The sequence below is a fragment of the Cervus elaphus genome, chromosome 14, assembly GCF_910594005.1.
Source record: "Cervus elaphus chromosome 14, mCerEla1.1, whole genome shotgun sequence".
In the NCBI taxonomy this organism is placed as follows: Eukaryota; Metazoa; Chordata; class Mammalia; order Artiodactyla; family Cervidae; genus Cervus; species Cervus elaphus.
Genome location: NC_057828.1, coordinates 18408846 through 18436680, shown reverse-complemented (window position 1 = coordinate 18436680; position 27835 = coordinate 18408846).

The window sequence follows — 27835 nt, the reverse complement described above, 5'->3', positions numbered from 1 at the left end:
AGTTATAAAAATTCAGTTCAGTTCAGTTCAATCACTCAGTCATGTCTGACTATTTGCGACCCCGTAAATCGCAGCACTCCAGGCCTCCCTGTCCATCACCAAATCCCGGAGTTTACTCAAACCCATGTCCATCGAGTTGGTGACGCCATCCAACCATCTCCAAAGGCAAAAAATATCCTCAGTAAAAGAGAAAATCAGAAGACCTTAATAAACATATTGAAATGAAGCAGGATATGGAGAACATAATGATAATAATAACCACACAGACAACAAAAATTCATTCATGTGAAAATTTTAATAAATATTTTTTCTAAAGAATTCAGGCCAAAGACTAATCACATCTAAAATGACAAATTCATATTTGCAGAATATTTGTAATGGTATAATTCATATTATCCCTAGGAATAACTTGTATTATCCCTAAATCTGAATCTAAAGATGTTGAGTGACTTCTGAATTTGGGTTATGAAAGGGGAGTCAGCCTTTGCATAATTCAGAAATACCTGAGCTGGAAGCCACCATGTATGAAGTTGTCACCCTGAGTCTGCCATGCTATGAGGAAGTCAAGCCGCATAAAAAACAGTCATTCTTTCTATATCCTGTCTAAATTCCTGACCCACAAAACCTGCGAGCATAATAAAAGGTTGTTTCAAGCCTGAGTTTTCAGGTGGTTTGTATTCAGCACAGTCACTGGGTTCTAATATAGTCGCCATTTAAATGCCAGTATTTTTAATGGATTTTCTTTTCAAGATATACAGTTTTTAAAAAAATAGTTAAGATTTAGATTTCAATATAGGCAGAAACCTTTGAATTCCCAGATGTTTGCAACTCTCTAAGCATGTGGATAAGCCTGAATTAGAAATGCTAGGAATTATTTTTGTGAAGTCTGGCAGCAGTTCTCCTATGTGAGAGCAGCTGCTGGCTTTAAAAGTAAGGGTTGCACATATTTAATAGCAAAACTAATATCAGCTTATTAAAAATGCATTATCACATTGTTTATTCTGTCCAATGACAGATGCAAAACATGTATATCTTTATTTAAAATTCAGAGTCTTGAACTGTTTTAGACAAATGGACTGCTCCTTCATTCACAACAGATAACAAAATAAAAATAGAGATTTCAAGAGTGCATATAGAGTGAAATTCAATTTCCAAGAAATATTTTTATTTTTACCTTCCCATAGTCAAGAATGTCCTTGATGACATTTATTTCCAGAAAAAAAACTGAAACAAAGTAAATCCGTGACAAGATATGCTGCTGATTCTACATCACTCCATCAGTTAACAGTGACATGCTGGTGGCTTAGCTATAGATTGATTATATTACAAAATTGAAGACATTTAATATAATTTGATCCACTAAGTAGCGTCTGCCATGAACTTTTATTAATAATCTTACTGGATATGGGTAAATCAGCCAATTCTTGTAACTAACAAAAATATAGCTCGTAATTAATTTCTTTAATTCTGCTAAAGACCAAAATATGGAATTGCATTCAGCTTCTATTTACACAGCCACCAAAGAGCATCTTCCCCTTTCTCTGCCATCATGTTTCATTTCTACTGAGGCTTGATTATTTTATTCACTAGAATTGGCCCCAAATATTTTTGCCCCTTTATCAGAATTCATTCAGTTTCAACAGATAAGGTTATGGAAACATGGAAACAACTGAAAATAATTTGAAAACCATTGTTTAAATTTCAAATTTACCTTAAACATTAATATTAACAATAGATGGATTTTTCGCAAAGAAACAAGTTTGAAGGGGAAGAATAAGTGTACTTTTAAACAAAAGTATCTTACCATACACAAAAATCTTACTGTACACAGAAACATAACTCATGGTAGCTCTGTCCCAGTTTACATTTCTAGGTAAACTATGTGGTGAATCTTGAAAAATTAATATAATGATCAAATGACTGGGATCTTTGCAATTTTCTTTATTTTGATCTCAACAAAGATAGCTAACAAGGATCAACAGGTTAAATCACATCAAATATGGCACATGGATCAGCCTTTTATGAAAAGAATTAAGATTAGTACAGAGAGCCTGATGAACTATGGATGGAGGTTCATGACATTGTACAGGAGACAGGGATCAAGACCATCCCCATGGAAAAGAAATGCAAAAAGGCAAAATGATTGTCTGAGGAGGCCTTACAAATAGCTGAGAAAAGAAGAGAGGCAAAAAGCAAAGGAGAAAAGGAAAGATATTCCCGTTTGAATGCAGAGTTCCAAAGAATAGCCAGGAGAGATAAGAAAGCCTTTCTCAGCGATCAATGCAAAGAAATAGAGGAAAACAATAGAATGGGAAAGACTAGAGATCTCTTCAAGAAAATTAGAGATACCAAGGGAACACTTCATGCAAAAATGGGCTCAATAAAGGACAGAAATGGTATGGAACTAACAGATGCAGAAGATATTAAGAAGAGGTGGCAAGAATACACAGAAGAACTGTACAAAAAAGATCTTCACGACCCAGATAATTACAATGGTGTGATCACTCACCTAGAGCCAGACATCCTGGAATGTGGAGTCAACTGGACCTTAGAAGCATCACTACAAACAAAGCTAGTGGATGTGATGGAATTCCAGTTGAGCTATTTCAAATCCTGAAAGATGATGCTTTGAAAGTGCCACATTCAATATGCCAGCAAATCTGGAAAACTCAGCAGTGGCCACAGGACTGGAAAAGGTCCATTTTCATTCCAATCCCTAAGAAAGGCAATCCCAAAGAATGCTCAAACTACCGCACAATTGCATTCATCTCACACGCTAGTAAAGTAATGCTCAAAATTCTCCAAGCCAGGCTTCAGCAACACATGAACCGAGAACTTCCAGATGTTCAAGCTGGTTTTAGAAAATGCAGAGGAACCAGAGATCAAATTGCCAATATCTGCTGGATCATCAAAAAGGCAAGAGAGTTCCAGAAAAACATCTATTTCTGCTTTATTGACTACACCAAAGCCTTCGACTGTGTGGATCACAATAAACTGTGGAAAATTCTGAATGAGATGGGAATACCAGACCATCTGACCTGCCTCTTGAGAAACCTGTATGCAGGTCAGGAAGCAACAGTTAGAACTGGACATGGAACAACAGACTGGTTCCAAATAGGAAAAGGAGTACATCAAGGCTGTATATTGTCACCCTGCTTATTTAACTTATATGCAGAGTACATCATGAGAAACGCTGGGCTGGAAGAAGCACAAGCTGGAATCAAGATTGCTGGGAGAAATACCAATAACCTCAGACATGCAGATGACACCACTCTTATGGCAGAAAGTGAAGAGGAACTAAAAAACCTCTTGATGATAGTGAAAGAGGAGAGTGAAAAAGTTGGCTTAAAGCTCAACATTCAGAAAATTAAGATCATGGTATCTGGTCCCATCACCTCATGGGAAATAAATGGGGAAACAGTGGAAACAGTGTCAGACTTTATTTTTTTGAGCTCCAAAATCACAGCAGATGGTGACTGCAGCCATGAAATTAAAAGATGCTTACTCCCTGGAAGGAAAGCTATGACCAAGCTAGATAGCATATTAAAAAGCAGAGACATTACTTTGCCAACAAAGGTCAATCTAGTCAAGGCTATGGTTCTTCCAGTGGTCAGGTATGGATGTGAGAGTTGGACTGTGAAGAAAGCTGAGCACCAAAAAATTGATGCTTTTGAACTGTGGTGTTGGAGAAGACTCTTGAGAGTCCCTTGGACTGCAAAGATGGATCCAACCAGTCCATCCTAAAGGAGATCAGTCCTGGGTGTTCATTGGAAGGACTGATGCTGAAGCTGAAACTCCAGTACTTTGGCCACCACATGCGAAGAGTTGACTCATTGGAAAAGACCCTGATGCTGGGAGGGATTGGGGGCAGGAGGAGAAGGGGACGACAGAGGATGAGATGGCTGGATGGCATCACTGACTCAATGGGCATGAGTTTGAGTAAACTCTGGGAGTTTGTGATGGACAGGGAGGCCTGGCATGCTGCCATTCATGGGGTCGCAAAGAGTTGGACACGACTGAGTGATTGAACTGAACTGAACTGAGCAGTAGTATTAGTGTAAACAGTGGAGATGGCCTCACATCAATCTTGAATCTGTAACAATCTCATCAATATAATTGCATCAACATGGCAGCTATCTCACCCAGGACTTTTTGTTATGCTAAGTGATATATAATCTACAAGGCTTAAATTTCTAGGGAAGCTCACAAAATCATTTTTACCATTTATAATAATGACATAAGGTTTTTTACTGGGGGAGGGGAGGGCAATCTTTTGAATCAAATAAAAAAGAACATAGAAAAATAAAGAGTTCAGCATTGTTATGACTATATTGATTATATAGTTTTTACTTTTTCTTTTCAGTCAAAGTCACAGAAAGAATTTCTAAAATGATTTTTTTTCTTGCTACTACTTTGCAGAAAGCAATACAGACAGAGAAGTCAAATAATACCCTTCAAACTGAGGTTTATTTGATGTTTCAAACCCTGGAACACCTTTAGAATTATACCTATAACAGTGGCATGGCATTTAATATTATGCTACTTTTCCCTTCTTTCTCATCTGTTTTTAAGTAGGTTTACAGACTAGCATTCAAAGCCAGTTATACAGGGAGATGAAAGTTTACAGAGATATAGAAAGAAGGAAAGGAAGGCTTTGTTGATAGCAGTAATAGAGGGAAGAGATTGAAGCTAGTCAAACAGGGCTGAAGGGAGAGAAAGAAAACCAATAGCTCAAGTAAAAGACACTAATCTTGAGAAAATAATAGTACTACTATAAAAGTTCAGTTTTTTACTGAGAGTGTTTAACATGAACTTAACATTGGCATGTTAAGAAGTTTTAAGTCAGGAGGAAGAGGTTTTTAAAAAATTGTTTTTGATATTATATTCTCAAATATTCAGTGGGACAGGGCTCTCCTTTTCTCTCCTGCTGTTTGCCTTCAGGCTATTTCACTGTTCATTAGCACCTTCACCAGAGAGTGGGCTGGAGGAAAAAAATGAGCTGAAACAGGAGTCAGTCAATTACAGTTCTCATTAGGGGCGCTGGCCAAAAAAAAAAAAAAATGTATGGTTGGGCGGAGTCTGAAGCTAACAGCTAAAGAGAGGTGTGGGGATTATCCAGGGTATTTTCTTGTCCAAATCATTCTGCTCCCTGAATATCAGAGATAATTGCATGTTGACTATATTATAATACATTTCCATAGCAATTACTGACATGTTTGCAGAAGGGAAACAAAGCAAAAGGGTGAAGTAATTATCTAGGTCAGTGGTTCTCAAATTTGAGCTCATATTGGAATCATCTGCAGAGCTTTATGTAAAAAGGCAGATTGTCAGGCTCCATCTATAGAGTTTCTGATGGAACAGGCGTGGGTCGGTGCCCAAGAACATGACTTTCAAGCAAGTTCTCAAGTACTATTGCTACTGCTGCTGGTCCGGAGATCATATTCCAAAGACGGCTGATCTAGATAATTCAGAAAACATTGCACAGTTGCTAACAAGGAATACAGTTGATTGATTTTAATATTTCCTTCTTGCAGGGCTTATGAATCCTTCTAGTATTCCTTACCAGAATTCTGGAACCCTTTGAACTTATCCTAGCTCGATATGCAAAAAGAGGACATTGAGTTGCTATCCAACATCTAGATAACATCCTAAAATATAATGGTAAAAATAAGGGTAACATTTAAATATCTGCTTTCAAGTTCACTTTTATTGCATTAAGATGTATTGTCAATTCAAACTGTTAATTTACCAATGAAGTCTCCTGAGTCTATAGGTTTTCTTTTTTTTTTTTGGTTTTTTTTTGGGGTTTTCTTTTCTTTTCATTTGTTTTACATTATCAAAATAGCATCTAGTCTTTGAAAAAGATACATGTAGAAATCTAAAGGAAAAAATGTAAAAATCTTTACTTTCTGCTTCTGCTTAACCTATAATCTAACACTGGAGACATATTGATATCTATAGCTACCCGTAAAGAAACATAGACTTGCAAATATAATAGCATATATTGATAGTATCGATCTATTTTATGTGACTATTATATATTCTTCTGTAGGCAGTTTGGTTGTTTGATTGACAGTCTCCCATGGATATTGCAGAAACTGTTTATTGCTTCCTTTATTCATTCATTTTTATTTTATTTTATTTTATTTATTTATTTATTTTTTGAGCTTGGGCCGAGGGCCTAGAGGCTTTTATTTCTTGACTGGTCCACAGAGTGGTGGGCAGGTTCGCTACAGGACCACCTCCGGGGCCACCTTGCCGGGCCCCTATTCATTCATTTTTAATACAACTGTAAGATTTTAGATTTTCTTATGACCACCTAGATTAGATTTTATTTTTCCGATTGTGATTTCCAGTTTTGTGTGTCCATGTGACAAACTTCATAACTGTAATGTGTCATCATAAAACTGGGCAGGACTCTGTGGGACTCTGCTGCATATAAATTCTTTACATGTTCCCCATTTCTTGTTCCTAGGAAAGAGGCTTCATTTGGCCTCCTAGGCCTTCCCTGAGTTACAACAAGCAGATTCAAATAGTTGTGGGCTTTCGAAGTGGCACAGTGCAAAAGTACCTGCCTGCCAATGCAGAAGATGCAAGAGACATGGGTTTCATGTCTGGGTCAGGAAGATCGCCTGGAGAAGGAAATGGCAACTCACTCCAGCATTCTTGCCTGGATAATTCCATGGACAGAAGAGACTGCCAAGCTATAGTCCATGGGGTTGGAAAGCGTCAGACACGACTGAGTGACTGAGCACTCAGGGAAGGGGGAGAATGCAGAGACAAGGGAGGAGTACTCAAGAAATAAAAGCACAGTGATGAACTAGGGTCCCAGTTTCTCATCAAGGGATATACATAACACTATCTTTGAGTTCTTTGGCAAGAACTAATTCCCCTACACAGGTAGAGGATGACAATGTCAGCCTGAGCACAAGAATCCTGCAACACTAATCAGAATAAAACCACATTCTCTGAAGCTTCACCCCATATTTTGCCTATAACATCTCCCACAAACCATCATGCAGTCTGAGGATTTTGAGCACAAACCACTCATTCTTCTTGCTTGGATTTGCAATAAACTTTTTTTTTTCTCTCTCTTTTCTGTTTCATTTTGTTTGACCTCACTGTGTTTGGGTGCACAAACTTGCATTGTTAACAATTTTGGTGAGCCAACTAGAAGTCCATGTCCATGGCAGGTCAACTCTGGCAAAGAGCAGCCCCTTTTCTGGGTCTCCAGCAGCTGTGTGAGCTCATTTCTCCCCAGGGAACTTGGAGGGATTCTCCTTGACAGTTGCCAGCCACCCTGGCATGAAGCTGTTTGGAGCTGAGAAATGCCCTGATCTCTGGTCCATATTCAGCATTGCTTGGAGGTGATGGATAGGGATGGCCTGGCATGCTGCAGTCCATGGTGTCTCAAAGAGTTGGACATGACTGAGCAACTGAACTGAACTGAACACGTTCCGGTGTGCACAGGATGGGAAAATTCTACCCACTCCATCAGGGCTCACTTCCGTTTCAGAAAGTGAGCCACTTCAGGGCCCATTAGATTAAAAATTGGTCTAATCTGTTAGGAGAACTTTGTTGGGGAGTGGAAGTGTAATTTTTGGCCTACACCTCATCCAGTCTTTTGTTTGTGGGCCCATGTTTGTTGTTTGTATGTGTGTGTGTTTGAGTACTTGCATTGACTGGTTGAGATATCTCTGGTCTCTGAGTTCTGATGACACTAGGCTATTCTTCCCTATTGCACTGGCTTCACCTATGGTGGACAATTGGTGGGGAATATCCCTTTCTGGGTCTAGGGAGCTGCAACCCTGAGAGACCATCCTGCATTGCATTAGTTTGCTTTTGGCTGTGCATAATTAAAAACAGGTAATCAGAGATCTATTCCAACTTATAGCCTGCAAGGAGGTATATTCTGCAAAACTGGTAAATATTCAACTCAGTTCAGTTCACTTCAGTCACTCAGTCATGTCAGACTCTTTTGCGATGCCATGGACTGCAGCATGCCAGGCTTCCCTGTCCATCACCAACTCCCAGAGCTTACTCAAACTCATGTCCATTGAGATTGAGTCGGTAATGCCATCCTACCATCTTATCCTCTGTAGTCCTCCTCTCCTCCTGCATTCAATCTTTCCCAGCATCACAATCTATTCGAATGAGTCAATTCTTTGCATCAGGTGACTAAACTGTTGGAGTTTCAGCTTCAGCATAAGTGATTCCAATGAATATTCAGGATATATTTCCATTAGGATGGATTGGTTTGATCTCCTTGCCATCCAAGGGACTCTCAAGAGTCTTCTTCAATACCACAGTTCAGAAGCATGAATTCTTCAGTGCACAGCTTTCTTTATAGTCCAACTCTCACATCCACACATGACTACCAGAAAAGCCATAGCTCTGACTAGATGGACCTTTATTAGCAAAGTAAAGTCTTTGCTTTTTAATATGCTGTCAAGGTTGGTCACAGCTTTTCTTCCAAGGAGCAAGCATCTTTTAATCTCATGGCTACAGTCACCATCCGCAGTGATTTGGGATCCTACAAAATAAAGTCTGTCACTATTCCCATTGTTTCCAAATCTATTTGTCATGAAGTGATGGGACCAGATGAGATGATCAGACTTTTTTGAATGTTGAATTTTAGGCCAGCTTTTTCACTCTTCTCTTGCACTTTCATCAAGAGGCTCTTTAGTTCCTCTTCACTCTCTGCCATAAGGGTGGTGTCATCTGCATATCTGAGGTTATTGATATTTCTCCCAGCAATGTTGACTCCATCTTGTGCTTCATCCAGCCCAGCATTTCACATGCTGTGCTCTGCGTATATGTTAAATAGGCAGGGTGACAAAATATAGCCTGATGTACTCCTTTCCTGATTGGGAACCAGCCTGTTGTTCCATGTCTGGTTCTAACTGATGTTTCTTGACCTGCATACAGATTTCTCAGGAGGCAGATAAGGTTGTCTGGAATTCCCATCTCTTGGAGAATTTTCCACAGTTTGTTGTGATCTATATAGTCAAAGGCTTTGGTGTAATAATGAAGCAGAAGTAGATGTTTTTCTGGAATTCTCTTGCTTTCTCAATGACCCAGTAGATGTTGGCAATTTGATCTCTGGTTTCTCTGACTTTTCTAAATCCAGCTTGAACATCTGGAAGTTTTCAATTCAAGTACTGTTTAAGCCTGGCTTGGAGCATTTTGAGCATTACTTTACTAGTGTTTGAGATGAGTGCAATTGTGTGGTAGTTTGAGCATTCTTTGGCACTGTCTTTCTTTGGGATTGGAATGAAAATTGACCTCTCCCAGTCTTGTGGCCACTACTGAGTTTTCCAAATTTGTTGACATATTGAGTGCAGCACTTTCACAGCATCATCTTTAGGATTTGAATAGCTAAATTGGAATTCTATCACCTTCACTAACTTTTTTCATAGTGATGCTTCCTCAGGCCCACTTGACTTCACATTCCAGGATGTCTGGCTCACATTCCAGGATGTCTGGCTCTAGGTGAGTGATCACACCATCATAATTATTTGGGTCATGAAGATCTTTTTTGTATAGTTCTTCTGTGTATTCTTGCCACCTCTTCTTAATATCTTCTGCTTCTGTTAGGTCCATACCATTTCTGTCCTTTATTGTGCCCGTCTTTGCATGAAATGTTCCCTTGGTATCACTAATTTTCTTGAAGAGATCTCTAGTCTTTCCCATTCTATTGTTTTCCTCTATTTCTTTGCATTGATCGCTGAGGAAGGCTTTCTTATCTCGTTGCTATTCTCTGGAAGTCTGCATTCAAATGGGTATATCTTTCCTTTTCTCCTTGGCCTTTAGCTTCTCTTCTTTTCTCAGCTATTTGTAAGACCTCCCCAGACAACCATTTTGCCTTTTTGCATTTCTTTTTCTTCGGGGTGTTCTTTATCACTGCCTCCTGTACAATGTCACAAACCTCCATCCATAGTTCTCCAGGCACTCTATCTATCAGATCTAATTCCTTGAATCTATTTCTCACTTCCACTGCATAATCATAAGGGATTTGATTTAGGTCATACCTGAATGGTTCATGGGATCTCAAAGAATCAGATACAACTGAGAGATTGAACTGAACTGAATACCTGAATGGTCTTGTGGTTTTCCGTACTTTCTTCAATTTAAGTCTGAATTTGGCAATAAGGAGTTCATGATCTAAGTCACAGTCAGCTCCCAGTCTTGTTTTTGCTGACTGTATAGAGCTTCTCCGTCTTTGGCTATAAAGAATATAATCAATCTGATTTCAGTATTGACCATCTGGTGATGTCCATGTGTAGAGTCTTTTCTTGTACTGTTGCAAGAGGATATTTGCTGTAATCTTCAACTATGCTCCCACAAATGAAACAAAACTCTGGGGGTTTTTTGTAACACTTTTTGACCTCAAGTTTCCTTGAGTTATGGGGAGCAACGCCCCCTGATATTTCTGCCACTGTATCAGAATGAGCCTCTTGGAATTGTTTTGGCTTTTATCAATATCTTGGGTGTATATATGTTACCTCAGTACACGAGCTCTAGCCTTGTTCTCTTTCTGGTTTTGATCTTTGTTTATGGGGTCCAGGTAGCTTCAATGCAGATTCAAGTTTAACTGGAAGTGATGCATGTAAACACAAATGAGCATTGTGTATTTTTTCTACTACTGTTATTGATTATAATGGAATTGACAATTGAATTGGATTCAATAAATATTGAATTTATGCTTCTGTGAAACAACTGAAGAAACAATCCCTGAAAATGGCCAAGATGAGACTCTTTCAATATTCTAAATATGGGTTTTGCTTTTCAATTAGAGGAAGCTATCTCTCTTGAAAGATTTGATATTTCTCTTTCTGTGTCATTGGGATGTAAGTGATATATCTTAATATAAGTCTAGTTATCTGTGATCCCTGAGACTGAAGGATAAAAGGGGACTTTGTTATTATTTGGCGGGCTTCCCAGGTGTCCTTAGTGGTAAAGAACTGCCTGCCAATGCAGGTAAATGTAAGAGAGGTGGGTTTGATCCCTGGGTTGGGGAGACCCCCACCCCTGCCCCCCGGAGGAGGGCACAGTAAACCGTTCCAGTATTCTTGCCTGGAGAATCCCATGGACAGAGGAACCTGGCAGGCTACAGTCCATGGAGTCTCAAGAGGAAAGACTGAAGCAGCTTAGCACACATGCACCTTATTTGGTATGTGAAGTTGCATGGGAAGCATTGTCAAATGACTGATAAGTTTTTTCAGGTTATATTGTATGAGTTAATGTTTTAAATATAGGTATTCTAAAACTTATATGGAATTCCTAAAAATATGGTATGTCCTGATAAGGTATTGTCAGTTCTAATTTCTAACATAAGATAAATGATTAATGGATATATTTGAAGTGATTATATATGTAATTTTTATTAAAAAAACTCAGAAAATATTTATTTTCTGTAAATACTACACTTCTTAGATTATCTTAGAGCTTCCGTTAAAATTCTATATATGAGTAATATTATTTAATATATTTGATATTTATTAGCAGGAATTATGATTTTGTTGTCATATTTTATGGCTTTATTACCCTATTGAATAATTTTTATGCCTACATGCAGTCCATGGGGTCGCAAAGAGCAGGACATGACTTGGTTAGTGAACAACATGCCTACATTGTGCACTTTTCGATTCCATCTTTTTTTTTTTTTGTCTGCCTGGGTCTTCATTGCTTCACTGGTTTTTCTCTAGTTGTGGTGAGCAGGGGTTACTCTCTAGCAGTGGCATGCAAGCATCTCATTGCAGTGGCTTCTCTTGTAGAGCACAGGCTCTAGGGCCCATGGGCATCTGCAGTTACAGCACCTGGACTCAGAACTTGTGATTCCTGAGCTCTAAAACAGTCTCGGTAGTTGAGACACATGGGCTTAGTTGCTTCCTCAGTGTGTGGGATCTTCACAGATTCACTGAATCTGTGTCTCATTCATTGGCCGGTGGATTCTTTAGCCACTGGGGAAGACCCAGATTCCATCATTTTGTAAACTGTCTTTAAATTGCCTTTTTAAATTTTTGACAATTTGATGTGTAAAAAGAATGCTCTTTCTTTGTTGCTTTTTTTTTTCATTTATTTTTATTAGTTGGAGGCTAATTACTTTACAATATTGTAATGGGTTTTGTCATACATTGACATGAATCAGCCATGGAGTTACACGTATTCCCCATCCCGATCCCCCCTCCCACCTCCCTCTCTACCTGATCCCTCTGGGTCTTCCCAGTGCACCAGGCCCGAACACTTGTCTCATGCACCCAACCTGGGCTGGTGACCTGTTTCACCCTAGATAATATGCATGTTTCGATGCTGTTCTCTTGAAGCATCCCACCCTCGCCTTCTCCCACAGAGTTCAAAAGTCTGTTCTGTACATCTCTGTCTCTTTTTCTGTTTTGCATATAGGGTTATCGTTACCATCTTTCTAAATTCCATATATATGTGTTAGTGTGCTGTATTGGTCTTTATCCTTCTGGCTTACTTCACTCTGTATAATGGGCTCCAGTTTCATCCATCTCATTAGAACTGATTCAAATGAATTCTTTTTAATGGCTGAGTAATATTCCACGGTGTATATGTATGATAGCTTCCTTATCCATTCGTCTACTGATGGGCATCTAGGTTGCTTCCATGTCCTGGCTATTATAAACAGTCTTTGTTGCTTTAATTTGACTTCCTTAGTAATTAATAGAATCAACTATCTTTTTTTAATACTCATTTATATTTATGCTTCTGTGAAATACCTGATTTAAATATTTCCTTATTTTTCTTTTGAGAATAATTACATTATTATATTCTGGATGGATACCATTTGGCTATTATATTATTGCAAATATTTTCTCTTTGAGGGCCAGTAGTCTTTAAAATTTTGTTTGTGGTCATTTTTTCTCATGAATCTAATTTTTATCTATTCAGATTTATTATATTATTATGTTTCCCTTTGTGGCTTTAGCTTTTTCATGCATTCTTGAAAAAATTCCCCCTTGGCCAACGGCATATATTTGGTCTTCCACATTTTCCTTTACTTTTACATAGAATATTTATGATCTTTAATATACCAGGAGTTATGTTTGAAATAGTGTGAAGTGGAGACTTAATGGATATGATTTTCAAAACTTTTCTCAGAATCATTTACTGAACATCCTTTCTGATTTGAAATGTGACTTTTATATCGTAATGAGTTATCATATCTACATGGACCTTAAGGAAGTTTTTCTTTTTATCCTCAGGTCCTAGAGGCCAGGTATACATTTTAAGGTTCATGAAATTCTCTGTAATTTTATGTAAAGCTTTGTGAGTTCAAATGTGCCTTTCTACATAGTGAGTAACCTTAACTTTAATTAGATCCTTAAATAATTATGCACATACACATGCACAAACACACACACATACACACAATGCAATGTGTTAAAAGAGATTGCCTTAAATGAAGGAGCAAGTAGGTGAATCATTCCACTAGAATCGCTGCTAAGGAATAGTGTTGGTTCTACTAAGTAGGCAGAAATCAAAAAGCATTAGAGATGATGCTGAAAGTTATTGTTTGCTGGATAGGCAGTAAAATGTTGTTTCATTGTATGTAGAGAAAGGCCTTTTAATGTGTTCACTTAAAAATTTCCTTGAAAGTTTTATAGTTTGCCCTATAGCCATCTGGATTTGAGTTTTATTTCTTTTGAATCACTGATCACTGTTTCTAGTTCTAGTACCATAGGGGCAAGTCGGTTTTCTGCTTGAGCTCTCGAGAGCTGAGGCAAATCTGAATTAATCAAAAATTGGCATGTTCTCTCTGCTAAATTTTCAAGGGAGTTTCTTCTATATAGAGTGTTTGATAATATTGAAAACAGCATCTGTTGCAGTTTTTGCTTTGCTCACTGCTTTGTTGAAATTGGATTGTTGGTTCCTTGTCACTAAGCGGAGGCTTATTGTTTTCTTAATTGAAAGGCCAACAGCTGGTTCTTTTGGTTGTGCTCCTCCCCACGTGGTTTTAAAACACTCCTTGGTTTAAAATATGAAGTTGCAATTATAAGTATCTAAAAATTATCACATATAGATAAGAGAAGATTCTGATGCAAAATAGGAAAAACACATGTTAAATTTCAAAGAACGCCTTTAAGACCAGATGTTATTTATCTAAAATTTATCAATAAATGAGCATCCTTCAAAATTAAAATATTATTTGTTATACAAAATAGTTTAACTTGCATTACTTATTAACTTTGTTCCTTCTGTGATATATGTGTGTTTACCCCAAAGAAACTGTTCTGATATGGAAGGTAGTCAGAAATTGTCTATAAGGAGGAGGGGCTGAGATAAAACTACACTTTGGGCTTAATGATTGGTTTTGCACAATACTTAAATTTATTGAATTAAACACCATAGGCTCATGAAAAATGTTCACTGGGTAAAGAGGAAAAAGCAGTGGAGTTGTTGGCAGTTGTGTGAATATAAAGCACAATATGGAAATCTTGAGAGGTCTCAAACACACAGCTGTTTTTTTTCCATAAACTATTTGCTGAGTTTCAAGGATTACAAAAGTGCATAGAACTAGGTCAATGGTTTCTAAAATGCAGAGTCAAGAGGGTTTGGATGGAGGTAGGAGGGAGGCTCAGGAGAGAGGTGATACATGTATACAAATAACATTCACTTCATCATACGGCAGAAACCAACGTAAAATTGTAAAGCAATTATACTTTAAAAAATAAATAAATAAATAAAAAGTTAAATACAGAGTGAAAACTCTGCATTGTGGTGTTAGAAAAGAAAATACCTGCTAGAAGGAGTGGACCTGTCCCACACACTCTGCTACTCTCCTCTTCAAGGCATGTGCCAAATTCTGAGGCTGAGGGGTAGGTGGTTGGAGAATTGAATTAGGAACCTCTAAATAACAGAGCATGACATCCCTCTGTCTTTTGGTGCTATTGACAAAGAGATATGCCAGGCACTCAATCAGAAATCAGAGGCACATTCACATGCAACCCAGATGAAGACGGTGTAGAGGAAATTTACACTCACCAAAATGTAAATAAACCCCAGGCCAGCCAGTGCCTGTCTGGACTGAAGTGAATGGACCCCACCCTGGTCCTAACAGAGGAAAGAGGGGATAGCATGCAAGCATAACCTTCTAAGAGCCTCTGTGGTTCTTTTGCCATGAAGTCCAGGATATCATAAAAATACATAATACATATACAAGAGTCAACAATGTATGACCAGCAATGAAGAGAATAAGAAAACAGAGATAGACACATTACACAAAATCAGTTTATCATTATTATATTGTAGGACATGCTTGTAATTTTCCTCTTTTGATTTTTCTGTCTTTGGTTATAGCGTATATGAATAGGGCACATAGGAATTATAATCTTAACTATAAAGCATTTACTATGTACTTACTACCTAAATCCTGAATAGCTTCATTTGTATTAATTTCAATTCATAATGACAATCTCAAGTGTTGTTAAAGTTAATAATTTGGAATTATCAATAACATGATAAATGTTAATATCAGACATATAATTTGGTATATAAGATGGAAAAATCAAATACATGAATTTGCAGCCATAATTTTTTAATTGGTTAAATGTATAGCTGCTTTTCTTTTTCAAATAAATTTTGTGCAGTACTTTCAGTGGATACAAAAGCATCCCTTTTTTAACATTGAGAGTTTCTTTTAGGGAGAAGAAATTTAACCTATGATTATCATTAATTAAGGGTGGGTCAGTGCAGTTGATGGACTGCTACTCTTGACCTCCAAAAATGAAATATAATTAAGTGGATATCACAAAGATAATAATTAACTGAACTGAGAGAGGTCCTTTTAAATATTACATAAGTTAAGATTAATTGGAACATTCCCCAAACTCCTTAAGTAACTCATTTTCCATTGATAGTGTAGTAGAGAAATTGCATTCAGGGTAGCTATCATCAAAAATGTGATTTCTGTAATTCCCTGCTCTTTGTTAGCAAACTGATAAATTTGGGATATAACATGAATTTTTCAAATAAAGAAAATTTTAACTTATTTTTTTCTTAAGTTGTTTTAATATAAATGTCAATTAACATATGTTAATCATCTAAAGTGAAAATCATTTAGTCATGTCCGACTCCTTGCTACCCCATGGACTATATGGAATTCTCCAAGCCAGAATACTGGAGTGGGTAGCCATTCTCTTCTCCAGGGAATCTTACCAACACAGGGATTGAACCCAGGTCTCCTGCATTGCTGGCAGATTCTTTATTGTCTTAGCCACCAGGGAAGCCCATTTAGCATCCAAAGTATTCATGAGATGGATTTCAGCACTGGGAAAAGAGTTAACAAAATATAACCCCAATATATTCTGGGTACTAAAATCTTTATTTTCAGAGAAATTGTATGAGTGTACATTTCTTTTTACAATAAGAAAAACATTAAGTTCTTCCATCAAAGGTCATCAGTTTTTTGTGTGTCAGATTATTCTAATAGCTTAAATCCAACAGACTTTGAACCCAAATAAACTAACTGAGCACATATTTAATCATAATGGTTACTAGATCCAAAGTCAGCTTATAATACAATTGAACATTATTATTGAATGTAGTAGAAGTAAAACTTAAAACCATATTGACTTCTTTCACTTCAACTTATTTCTGTGAAACTCAAGTATACTGTAACGATGCCTGGAAATTAGATCATACTTTCCTTTTCTGTTTAACCTGTCACTATTATAAACAACTATTTTACATTTTCTCTTCTTTCCTCAAATAGCCAACACTTCTCTGCCATCCTCAATTTTAACTTAATACTTCTCCTCATTGATATGTTGTTTCACTTTGCTCCTTCACTGAATCTGCTCTTTACAAAACTGCCAATAACTTTAATATGAGTAAAATAAATGGCCAATTCACAGCTTTCATCTTATTTGCTGAAATGTATCAGAGTTATTCATGTTATGCAGTGGCAAAAATGTAGTAAACCACTTGCCTATAATAGCTGAAAGCTCTCGATCTGGGGTTGGCAAACATTTTTTTTTTTTTTTTTGTAAAGGACTAGAGTGTGTTGGGTTTTGTGGGCCACATGCTCTCTGTTACAATTATTCACTTCTGCCACCACGGCAAGAAAATGACCATAAATGAAATGCAAGTAAATAGGTGTGTCTGTATCCTAATAAAATGTTGTTTACTGAAACAAGTGGCCTGCTGGATGCAGAGGCTGACAAAGAGAGTGTAATAGCACAAGCTTATAATCATTGGCTACTTTACACAAGGCACGACAAAGAAATGTTACCTCAGGAAAGAACTGGCCATTATGAGAGCTGAAATTCAGAGACTTAGAGGTTGGAAGAAAAAAAAAAATCTCTTAAACCTAAATAGTCAAAGGTACAAATAAAAAATATCTTTAAGGACTTCCCTGATGGTCCAGTGGTTAAGAATTCACCATGCAGTGCAGGAGGCCAGATTCGATCCCTGCTTCAGGAACTGGGACCCCATATGCTGAGTCCATGGGGTCGCCAAGAGTCAGACACAACTGAGTGACTGAACTGAGTGACTGAACTGACAGAGAATAAGAGCGTCTGTGTGACTCTGTGGACTGTAGCCCGCCAGGCTCCTCTGTCCATGGGATTCTCCAGGCAAGGATACTGGAGTGGGTTGCCATGTTTTTCTCCAGGGGATTTCCCTGACCCAGGGATTGAACCCGCGTCTCTTATGTCGCCAGCACTGGCGTGTGGGTTCTTTATCACTAGTCCCACCTGGAAAGCCCAGGATATGGGAGCAGGGGCTCCGCCCAATGTGTCAGCTGGAAGTACACTATTGCTATGTAGAGGGATTGTTGTATGGCTCCAATGATCTCTTCCCAAAAGGTGGGTGTTTACTGTGGTTATCCTGTCCCAACGCTACATTTTACTGGGTTTGTGGAGAGTGTATCATGCGTGTGTGCATGTTCAGTCACTTCAGTCCTGTCTGGCTCGTTGTGACCCTATGGGCAGTAGCCCACCAGGCTCCCCTGTGCATGGGATTCTCCAGGAGAGACTACTGGAGTGGGCTGCCGTGCCCTCCTCCAGGGGATCTTCCTGGTAGTATATTACTTGTCTTTTTAATTCATGAGCTTCCAGACTTAGATATGAGGTTTTCCCAACAGCCTGAACATGGAGTATGATAAATTGCTGTGAATGATTTTTGAGTTGTCTTCCTTGAGTAGGGGTCAGTATATTATGTATGAGTGGAAGACTGAATATTCTATCCACTAGAATTATTTACAAACATGGAGCGCTGTCACTTCAAAAACAAGCCACATCTCTTTTCATTTATGTTGTTTGTTTGGAACCTGATCTGCCTCCTAAGTAAAAGGAAATAAAGCAAAAATAAATAAATGAGACCTAATTAAACTCAAAAGCTTTTGCATAGCAAAGGAAACCATCAACAAAACAAAACAAAACAAAAAAGAATCCCAGCAACTATGAGTGATGTTCTAAAAAAAAATTAAAAAATAAAAGAAACAATAAACAAATGGTTTTAATTCTAGGGCTTATCTGTGTCTAGAAGGTCATTCACAGAATATACAATATCTACATATAAAATATTTAAAGAAACAAATCAGATAGTTTCTTAAATAAGCAGTCAACAAAGAAAATGTGAGAAATAGATTTGGAAATAGGCTGAAAATAAAAGTTATAGGAAAAAAAAAACTTATACTCAAAAATCAATAGGCGGTTTAGGCAATTACTAAATTACAGGAAAAGGGCCTATGGTCATCACACTAAATATATTTTTTAAAAGTAAAATAAAATAAAATTTGACATTTAATCATTTTTTTAAGTTTCTGAGATAAAAGGTTTTTAGAATATTTGAGATTCAGACAAAATTATTTAACCTAATAAAGATAAGGTGGAAAACATTTTCCATAACTATAGCTCTAGATGAGAATAGTGAGAGGCGTGTCCTTTGTAAGTAGGGACGAATCCATTGTCACTACTTACATTTGATAATGTAGGAGGTGATAGAGCAAAGGGTAAAAGAAACACAAAAGCTTGAGGATTAGAAAGATGGCAATTATTTATCATTTGCAGCTAATGTTATTGTTTAGATGAGGAAAAGAAGATACAGACACATTATCAGTATTAAAGAAAATAGGATAAACTGGTAAGGTTGGAAACAGGAAAAATATACATAAAGAATAAGTGTTAGGGAACTCTGCTCAGTACTCTGTAATAACCTACATGGAAAAATAATTTGAAAAAGAATAGATGAACATATATGTATAACTGAATCACTTTTCTGTACGCCTGAAACTAATACAACATTGTTAACCAGTTATACCCCAATATAAAATTAAAACATAAAGATAAAAAATGTTTTTAAAATTAAGATAAAAAAAAATCAGTGTTTCCCAACAACACCTAGAAGTTTAAATATCACAGTAAGATAAATATCTAGAAATTAATGTAACAAAAGTAATGCAATACACGTGGCAAGACTGAAAATGTAAATCTAGTGAAAAATTGCTGAAACTCTGAAACAATGAGATATTCCCAATATCAATAGATAGAATGAATGAATATCATAAAAATGTCATGTCTTCTCTATAGATACAAACAGAACTACACACTCAATGATTTGAAAATTTATATAGAATAGCAAAGAACTGAAAATAGTTTAAATCTTTCTGAAGAAGAAAAATGTGGAAGAAAAAAACCCTTTACAAAATCCAGAGACTTATTTAAAGCTATAGCAATTTAGAAAGTGTAAAATGTGTACAAGGAGAGGCAAATTGACATATAGAAAAAAACAATGAACCCAGAAACAAATCCACACAAATATGCCACTTTGATTTAGAGCTGAGATGGCAAAATGAGCAGCAAATATTTGTTATCCATATGGAAGGAAAAGTGAAATTGAATTCTTCAATTCATTTCATTGAAATGAAATTATTCCTCAAAACATATCCACGATTCATTGTAGATGACTTAAAACTTGAAATTCCATAGACAAATCTTTATAGTGTTTGGGAGAATATATAGACAAATATATTTTTTATGTTGGGAGATAGAAGTCTTCTTAAACAGGTCATGAAAGTTTTTTTTTTTTTTTTCCATTATTAAAGAAAATGAACATTTAAAATGTGGCAATATTAAGTTCAAAAATTTCTGTTCTTACAATAGTATCTTATAAAGTATAAAATCAAGCTATAAATTTAGAAAATATTGGTAACACATATGATATAAAACAATATTTTTGAATAACATATAATAACATGTATTATAATAATTGGAAAATTGGATTAAAGATTTACTGATCAAGACCGTTCCCACCAGAGCAAGACTAGGTTTTACCCACAGCGAGTCCCTCCCACCAAGAAGCTTCCACAAGCCTCTTATCATCATCCATCAAAGGAAAGACAGAATGAAAACTACAATAACAGAAAACTAACCAAACTGATCACATGGACCACAACCTTGTCTAACTCAATGAAACTATGAGTCATGCCATGCAGGACTACTCAAGACAGAAAGGTCATGGTGGAGAGTTCTGACAAAACGTGGTCCACTGGAGAAGGGAATGGCAAACCACTTCAGTATCCTTGCCATGAGAATCCCAAGAACAGTATGAAAAGGCAAAAAGATAGGACACTGAAAGATGAACCCCCTCCCCCCCAACCCCAGGTCTTTAGGTGCCCAAAATACTACTAAAGAAGAGCAGAGAAATAGCTCCAGAAGGAATGAAGAGGCTGAGCCAAAGTGGAAACAACACCCAGTCATGAATGTATCTGGTGGTAAAAGTAAAGTCTAATGCTGTAAAGAACAATAGTGCATAAGAACCTGGAATGTTAGGTCTACATATCAAGGTATTTGGAAAATGGCCAAACAGGAGATGGCAACAGTGAGCATCAACATTTCAGGAATCAGCAATCTAAAATGGACTGGAATGGGTGAAATTAACTCAGATGACCATTATATCTACTACTGAGGGCAAGAATCCTTTAGAAGAAATGGAGTAGCCTTCATAGTTAACAGAAGAGTCCAAAATGCAGTACTTGGGTGCAGTCTCAAAACTGACAGAATGATCTCTATTCAGCTCCAAGGCAAGTCATTCGATATTACAGTAATCCAAGTCTATACCTCAACCACTAGTGCCAAAGAAGCTTAAGTTGAATGGTTCTATGAGTACATACAAGACCTTTTAGAACTAACAGCAAAAAAAGATGCCCTTGTCATCTCAGGGGACTCAAAAGCAAAGTAGGAAGTAAAAAGATACCTGAAGTGACAGGCAAGATTGCCTTGGAGTATAAAGTGAAGCAGGGCAAAGGCTAAGAATTTTGCCAAAAGAATGCACTGGTCATAGAAAACACCTTCTTCCAACAACACAAGAGATGACTCTACACATGGACAGCACCAGATGGTCAATACTGAAATCAGATTGATTATATTCTTTGCAGTCTAAGAAAAAGTCAAAGTGAAAGAGGAGACTGAAAAAGTTGGCTTAAAGCTCAACATTCAGAAAATTAAGATCGTGGATTCTGGTCCCATCACTTCATGGCAAATAGGTGGGGAAACAGTGACTGACTTTATTTTCTTGGACTCCAAAATCACTGCAGATGGTGACTGCAGCCATGAAATTAAAAGAGGCTTGCTCCTTGGAAGAAAAGTTATGACCAACCTAGACAGCATATTAAAAAGCACAGACATTACTTTGCCAATGAAGGTCTATCTAGTCAAGGCTATGGTTTTTCCAGGAGTCATGTATGGATGTGAGAGTTGGACTATAAAGAAAGCTGAGCAATGAAGAATTGATGCTTTTGAACTGTGGTGTTGGAGAACACTCTTGAGAGTCGCTTGGACATCAAGGAGATCCAACCAATCCATCCTGTAGGAAATTAGTCCTGAATATTCATTGGAAAGACTGATGCTGAGGCTGAAACTCCCAATATTTTGACCACCAAATGCGAAGAACTGACTCATTGGAAAAGACCCTGATGATGGGAAAGATTGAAGGCAGGAGGAGAAGGGGACAATAGAGGATGAGATGGTTGGATGGCATCACCAACTCAATGGACATGAGTTTGAGTAAACCCTGGGAGGTGGTGATGGACAGGGAGGCCTGGCATGCTGCAGTCCATGGTGTCGCAAAGAGTTGGAAACGACTGAGCAACTGAGTTGAACTGCACTGAACTGAAGATGGAGAAGCTTATACAGTCATCAAGAACAAGACTGGAGCTGACTATGACTCGTATCATGAAGCCCTTATTGCAAAATTCAGACTTAAATTGAAGAAACTAGGGAAGAAAACACTAGGACATTAAGATATGACCTAAATCAAACATTTTCCTATTATACAGTGGAAGTGACAAATAGATTGAAGGGGTTACATCTGATAGAGTCCTTAAAGATCTGTAGACAAAGGTTCGTGATATTGTAGAGGAGGCAGTGATCAAAATCATTCCCAAGAAGAAGAAATGCAAAGAGGCAAAATAGCTGTTTAAGGAGACCTTAAAAATTGCTGAGAAAAGAAGAAAAGCAAAAGACAAAGGCAAAAAGGAAAAATATACCAATCTGAATGCAGAGTTCCAAAGAATAGCAAGAAGATATATGAAAGCCTTCTTAAGCGAACAGTGAAAAGAAAAAGAGGTAAATAATAGAATGGGAAAAGACTAGAGGTCTCTTCAAGAAAATCAGAGATACCAAGTGAACATTTCATGCAAAGATGGGCACAATAAAGGATAAAAATGTTATGGACCCAACAGAAGCAGAAGATATTAAGAAGAGGTGGCAAGACTACACAGAAGAACTATACAAAAAAGATATTAATGACCCAAATAACCAAAATTGCTTGATCCCTCACTTAGAGCCAGATATCTAGGAGTGTAAAGCCATGTGGACCTTAGGAAGCATCACTACAATCAAAACTAGTGGACGTGATGGAATTCTAGCTGAGCTATTTCAGACCCTAAAAGATGGTGTGTTTAAAGTGATGTACACAATATGCCAGCAAATTTGGAAAACTCAGCAGTGGCCACAGGACTGGAAAAGGTCAGTTTCCATTCCAGTCCCAAAGAAAGACAAAGTCAAAGAATGTTGAAACTATTGCACAATTGCACTCATTTCACACACTTGCAAGGTAATATTGAAAATTCTCCAAACTAGACTTCAACAGTACACGATCTGAGAACTTCCAGATGTTCAAGTTGGATTTCACAAAGTCAGAGGAACCAGAGATCAAATTGCTAACATCCACTGAATCACAGAAAAAGAAAGATAATTCCAGAAAAAGATCTACTTCTGCTTCATTGACTACACTAAAGTCTTTGACTATGTGGATCACAACGAACTGCAAAAAAATACTTAAAGAGATGGGAGCACCAGACCACTCTATCTGCCTCCTGAGAAACCTTTATGCATGTCAAGAAGCAATAGTTAAAAACGGTTATGGAACAAAGCTGGTTCAAAGTTGGGAAAGGAATACGTCAAGGCTGTTTATTGTCGCCCTGCTTATTTAAATTATATGCAGAGTACATCATGAGAAATGCTGGACTGAATGAAGAACAAGATGGAATCAACATTGCTGGGAGAAATATCAACAACCTCAGATAAGCAGATGACACCATCCACCACCCTATGTCAGAAAGCAAAGAGGAACTAAGAGTCTCTTGATGAAGGTGAGAGAGGAGAGTGAAAAAGCTGGCTTAAAAGTCAACATTCATAAAACGAAGATCATAACCTCTGGTCCCAGCACTTCATTGCAAATAGATGGGGATACAATGGAGACAGTGGTAGACTTTATCTTCTTGGGCTCCAAAATCACTGCAGATGGTGACTGCTGCCATGAAATTAAACAACTCTTAGAAAGAAAATCTATGAAAAATCTAGGCTGCATATTGAAAATCAGAGACATTACTTTGCTGGCAAAGTCTGTATAGTCAAAGCTATGGTTTTTGCAGTAGTAGTGTACGGATGTGAGAGTTGGACTATAAGGAAGGCTGGATGCCAAAGAATTGATGCTTTTGAGCTGTGGTGTTGGAGAGTCCCTTGGACTGCAAGGAGATCTAACCAGTCCATCCTAAAGGAAATCAATCTTGAATATTCATTGGAAGGACTGATGCTGAAGCTGAAGCTCCAATATTTTGGCCACCCAATGCGAAGAGCTGACTCATTGGAAAAGAACCTGATGCTGGGAAAGATTGAAGGCAGGTGGAGAAGGGGATGACAGAGGCTGAGATGGTTGATGGCATCACCGACTCAATAAACATGAGTTTGAACAAGCTCTCGGAGATGGTGAAGGACAGGGAAGCCTGGGCATGCTGCAGTCCATGGGGTCACAAATAGCCAGACACAACTGAGTGACTGAACAACAAAAGAGTATATAATGATCTATATAAAGAATATGTAATAGGAGGGCAATGTTTTAATAATCTTCTCCTGTATAACAAACCATTCTAAAATGCTGGATGAAAACAAGTGCCATACATTTTTTCATAGTTCTGTGACATATCATGTTTTGGATGGCTTGCTTATGGGCTACATTGCTGACTTGGGTTGAGAGACACAAGCAGAAAAATTCTGGACGTCATGATCTTATTTCAGCCACCAGCTTTGGGTAGCTCAGTGGCTGACTGGCTGGGACTGTCGCATATTATTCTCACATCTCCCAAATCCTCTCTCCATATGACTTCATAATCCCTGTTAGTCAGGCTTCTTTACATGATGGCTTAGGGCTCTGAGAGCACAGAAGGGTGTACGAAGGGCTTTTTAAACCTAGGCACAGAGATAACACAAGGCCCCTTCTATCTCATCCTATATGTCAAAACAAGTCACAGACTGGAGGGGAGGAAACTCAGATGCTCACCTTTGTTAAGGGAAGTGGCTTTAGAAAACCTTTAGGATTAGAGAATCTTTGAGATTCCCTTATTTTTTTTTTTCTTATTCTTTTTTTTTTCCTTTTTTTGATAAATTAATTTATTTATTTTAATTGGAGGCTAATTACTTTACAATACTGTAGTGGTTTTAGCCATACATTGACATGAATAGGCCATGGGTGTACATATGTCCCCCATCCTGAACTCCCATCCCTCAGGGTCATCCCAGTGCACCAGCCCTGAGCACCCTGTCTCATGCATCCAACCTGGACTGGCGATCTGTTTCATATATGATAATATACATGTTTCAGTGCTATTCTCCCAAATCATCCCACCCTCGCCTTCTACCACAGAGTCCAAAAGTCTGTTCTTTATATCTGTGGCTCTTTTGCTGTCTTGCATATAGGGTCATCGTTACCATCTTTCTAAATTCCATGTATATGCATTATTATACTGCGTGTTATTATATGCATTATATTCTTTCTGACTTACTTCACTCTGCATAATAGGCACCAGTTTCATCCACCTCATTAGAACTGATTCAAATGCATTCTTTTTAATAGCTGAGTAATATTCCATTGTGTATATGTACTACAGCTTTCTTATCCATTCATCTGCTGATGGACATCTAGTTTTCAAACACTTTTTTAAAACAATCTACCGTGCAAACTCATACAAAAAAAGCAAATGTCATAAGTAGACATTCTCCACCAGAAAAACAAACAGACAAACAAACACCTAATAACCAGAAAAAGAATCACTCAGCAGCATCAGCCTCATGATTAATCAAAGTAAAATATGACCATAATGAGTTTCTGTTTCTCAAGCATTTAACTGACTGGCAAAAGAAATAAAATAAAATCTGACAATATCAAATATGGAGGAGCTTCATATTTCTGAGATTCCTTATTTTTTAAGAAATAAGGGTATTAAGTGATACCACTTTCAGGTAAATGATTCAGCATTGTCTTGGAATGTTGAGCATCCCCATATTTTGGGTGCTAAGTCGCCTCAGTCATGTCTGACTCTTTGCGAACCACTGGATTGCGGCCCACCAGGCTCCTCTTTCCATGAAATTCTCTAGGCAAGAATACTGGAGTAGGTTGCCATGCCCTCCTCCAGGGGATCTTCCTGACCAATGGATTGAACCCGCATCTCCCAAGTCTCCCGCATTGGCAGGCAGGTTCTTTACCACTATCACCATGTGGGAATCCATATATGCTATGATCCCCAAATTACACTTATATGCATCACACTATCTTGCTGCAGCAGACCAGAAGACATGTGTAGGAATGTTTCTGATGGCATCATTTGTAAGAACAAAACCTGGAAACAATATCCAATGTCCATGAATGGAAAAGCAGATAAATAAAATTTGACAACCTGTTTGGATATCAGAAGTTCAAGGTGCCTACTGCATTGTCACTAAATGTTTTTGTAGCACTGAGAGGTGCTCCTTGGGTGCAGAGTCTATGCTACTTGCCACCAGTCTCCCCAAACATGTTCCTCCTTTGTACTTAGTCAAGAGCTTATTCATATGTCTAGTATTTTATGCACAATGAATGGCCATTGTTACATTTATACAATGAAATAATACTGCAATATTTCAGATTTAAGAACAGTAATTACAGTGTGTGAATCAGGATAAATGATAGGTGAAGCTACTTCTAATATATTTTAATTCCTATGTTTGCAAAATATTTCATGTAGTATAGGAGCAATTTTCCAATCCCACTGTGTCATATTGTTTGTGTGTATATATGCACATTATAGATCTCTTTCCATTTAAAAATATTTTATTTTATCAAATAATTGATATTGATGTTGATTCATTTCATATCAATTCAGTTAAGTTCAGTCACTCAGTCATGTCTGACTCTTTGCAACCCCATAAACTGTAGCATGCCAGGCTTCCCTGTCCATCACCAACTCCCAGAGCTTGCTCACACTCATGTTCATTGAGTCAGTGATACCATATAACCATTTCTTCCTCTGTCATCCCCTCTTCCTCCTGACTTCAATCTTTCCCAGCATCAGAGTCTTTTCCAATGAATCAGTTCTTTGCATCAAGTGGCCAAAGTATTGGAGCCTCAGCTTCAGCATCAGTCCTTCCAATGAATATTCCGGATTGATTTCCTTTAGGATTGTCTGGATGGATCTCCTCACAGTCCAAGGGACTCTCGAGTCTTCTCCAACACCACGGTTCAAAAGCATCAATACTTCAGTGATCAACTTTCTTTATAGTCCAATTCTCACATCCATACATGACCACTGGAAAAACCATAGCTTTGACTAGACAGACTTTGTTGGCAAAGTAATGTCTCTGCTTTTTAATATGCTGTCAGGTTGGTCATAGCTTTTCTTCCAAGGAGCAAGCATCTTTTAATTTCATGGCTGCAGTCACCATCTGCAGTGATTTTGGAGCCTCAAAAAATAAAGTCAGCCACTGTTTCCATTGTTTCTCCATCTATTTGCAATGAAGTGATGGGACCAGATGCCATGATCTTAGTTTTCTGAATGTTGAGCTTTAAGCCAACTTTTCCATTCTCTTCTTTCAGTTTCATCAAGAGGCTCTTTAGTTCATTACTTTCTTCCATAAGGGTGGTGTCATCTGAATATCAGAGGTCATTGATATTTCTTTCAGCAATCTTGATTCCAGCTTGTGCTTCATCCAGCCCAGTGTTTCTCATGATGCACTCTGCATATAAGTTAAATAAGCAGGGTGACAATATATAGCCTTAATGTACTACTTTCCTGATTTGGAACCAGTCTGTTGTTTCATGTTGGGTTCTAACTGTTGCTTGTTGACCTGAGTACAGATTTCTCAGGAGGCAGGTCAGGTGGTCTTGTATATCCATCTGTTGGATAATTTCCCACAATTTGTTGTGATCCACGTAGTCAAAGTCTTTGGTGTAGTCAATAAAGCAGAAGTAGATATTTTTCTGGATCTCTCTTCCTTTTCCATGATCCAACAGATGTTGGCAATTTGTTCTCTGGTTCACCTGCCTTTTCTAAATC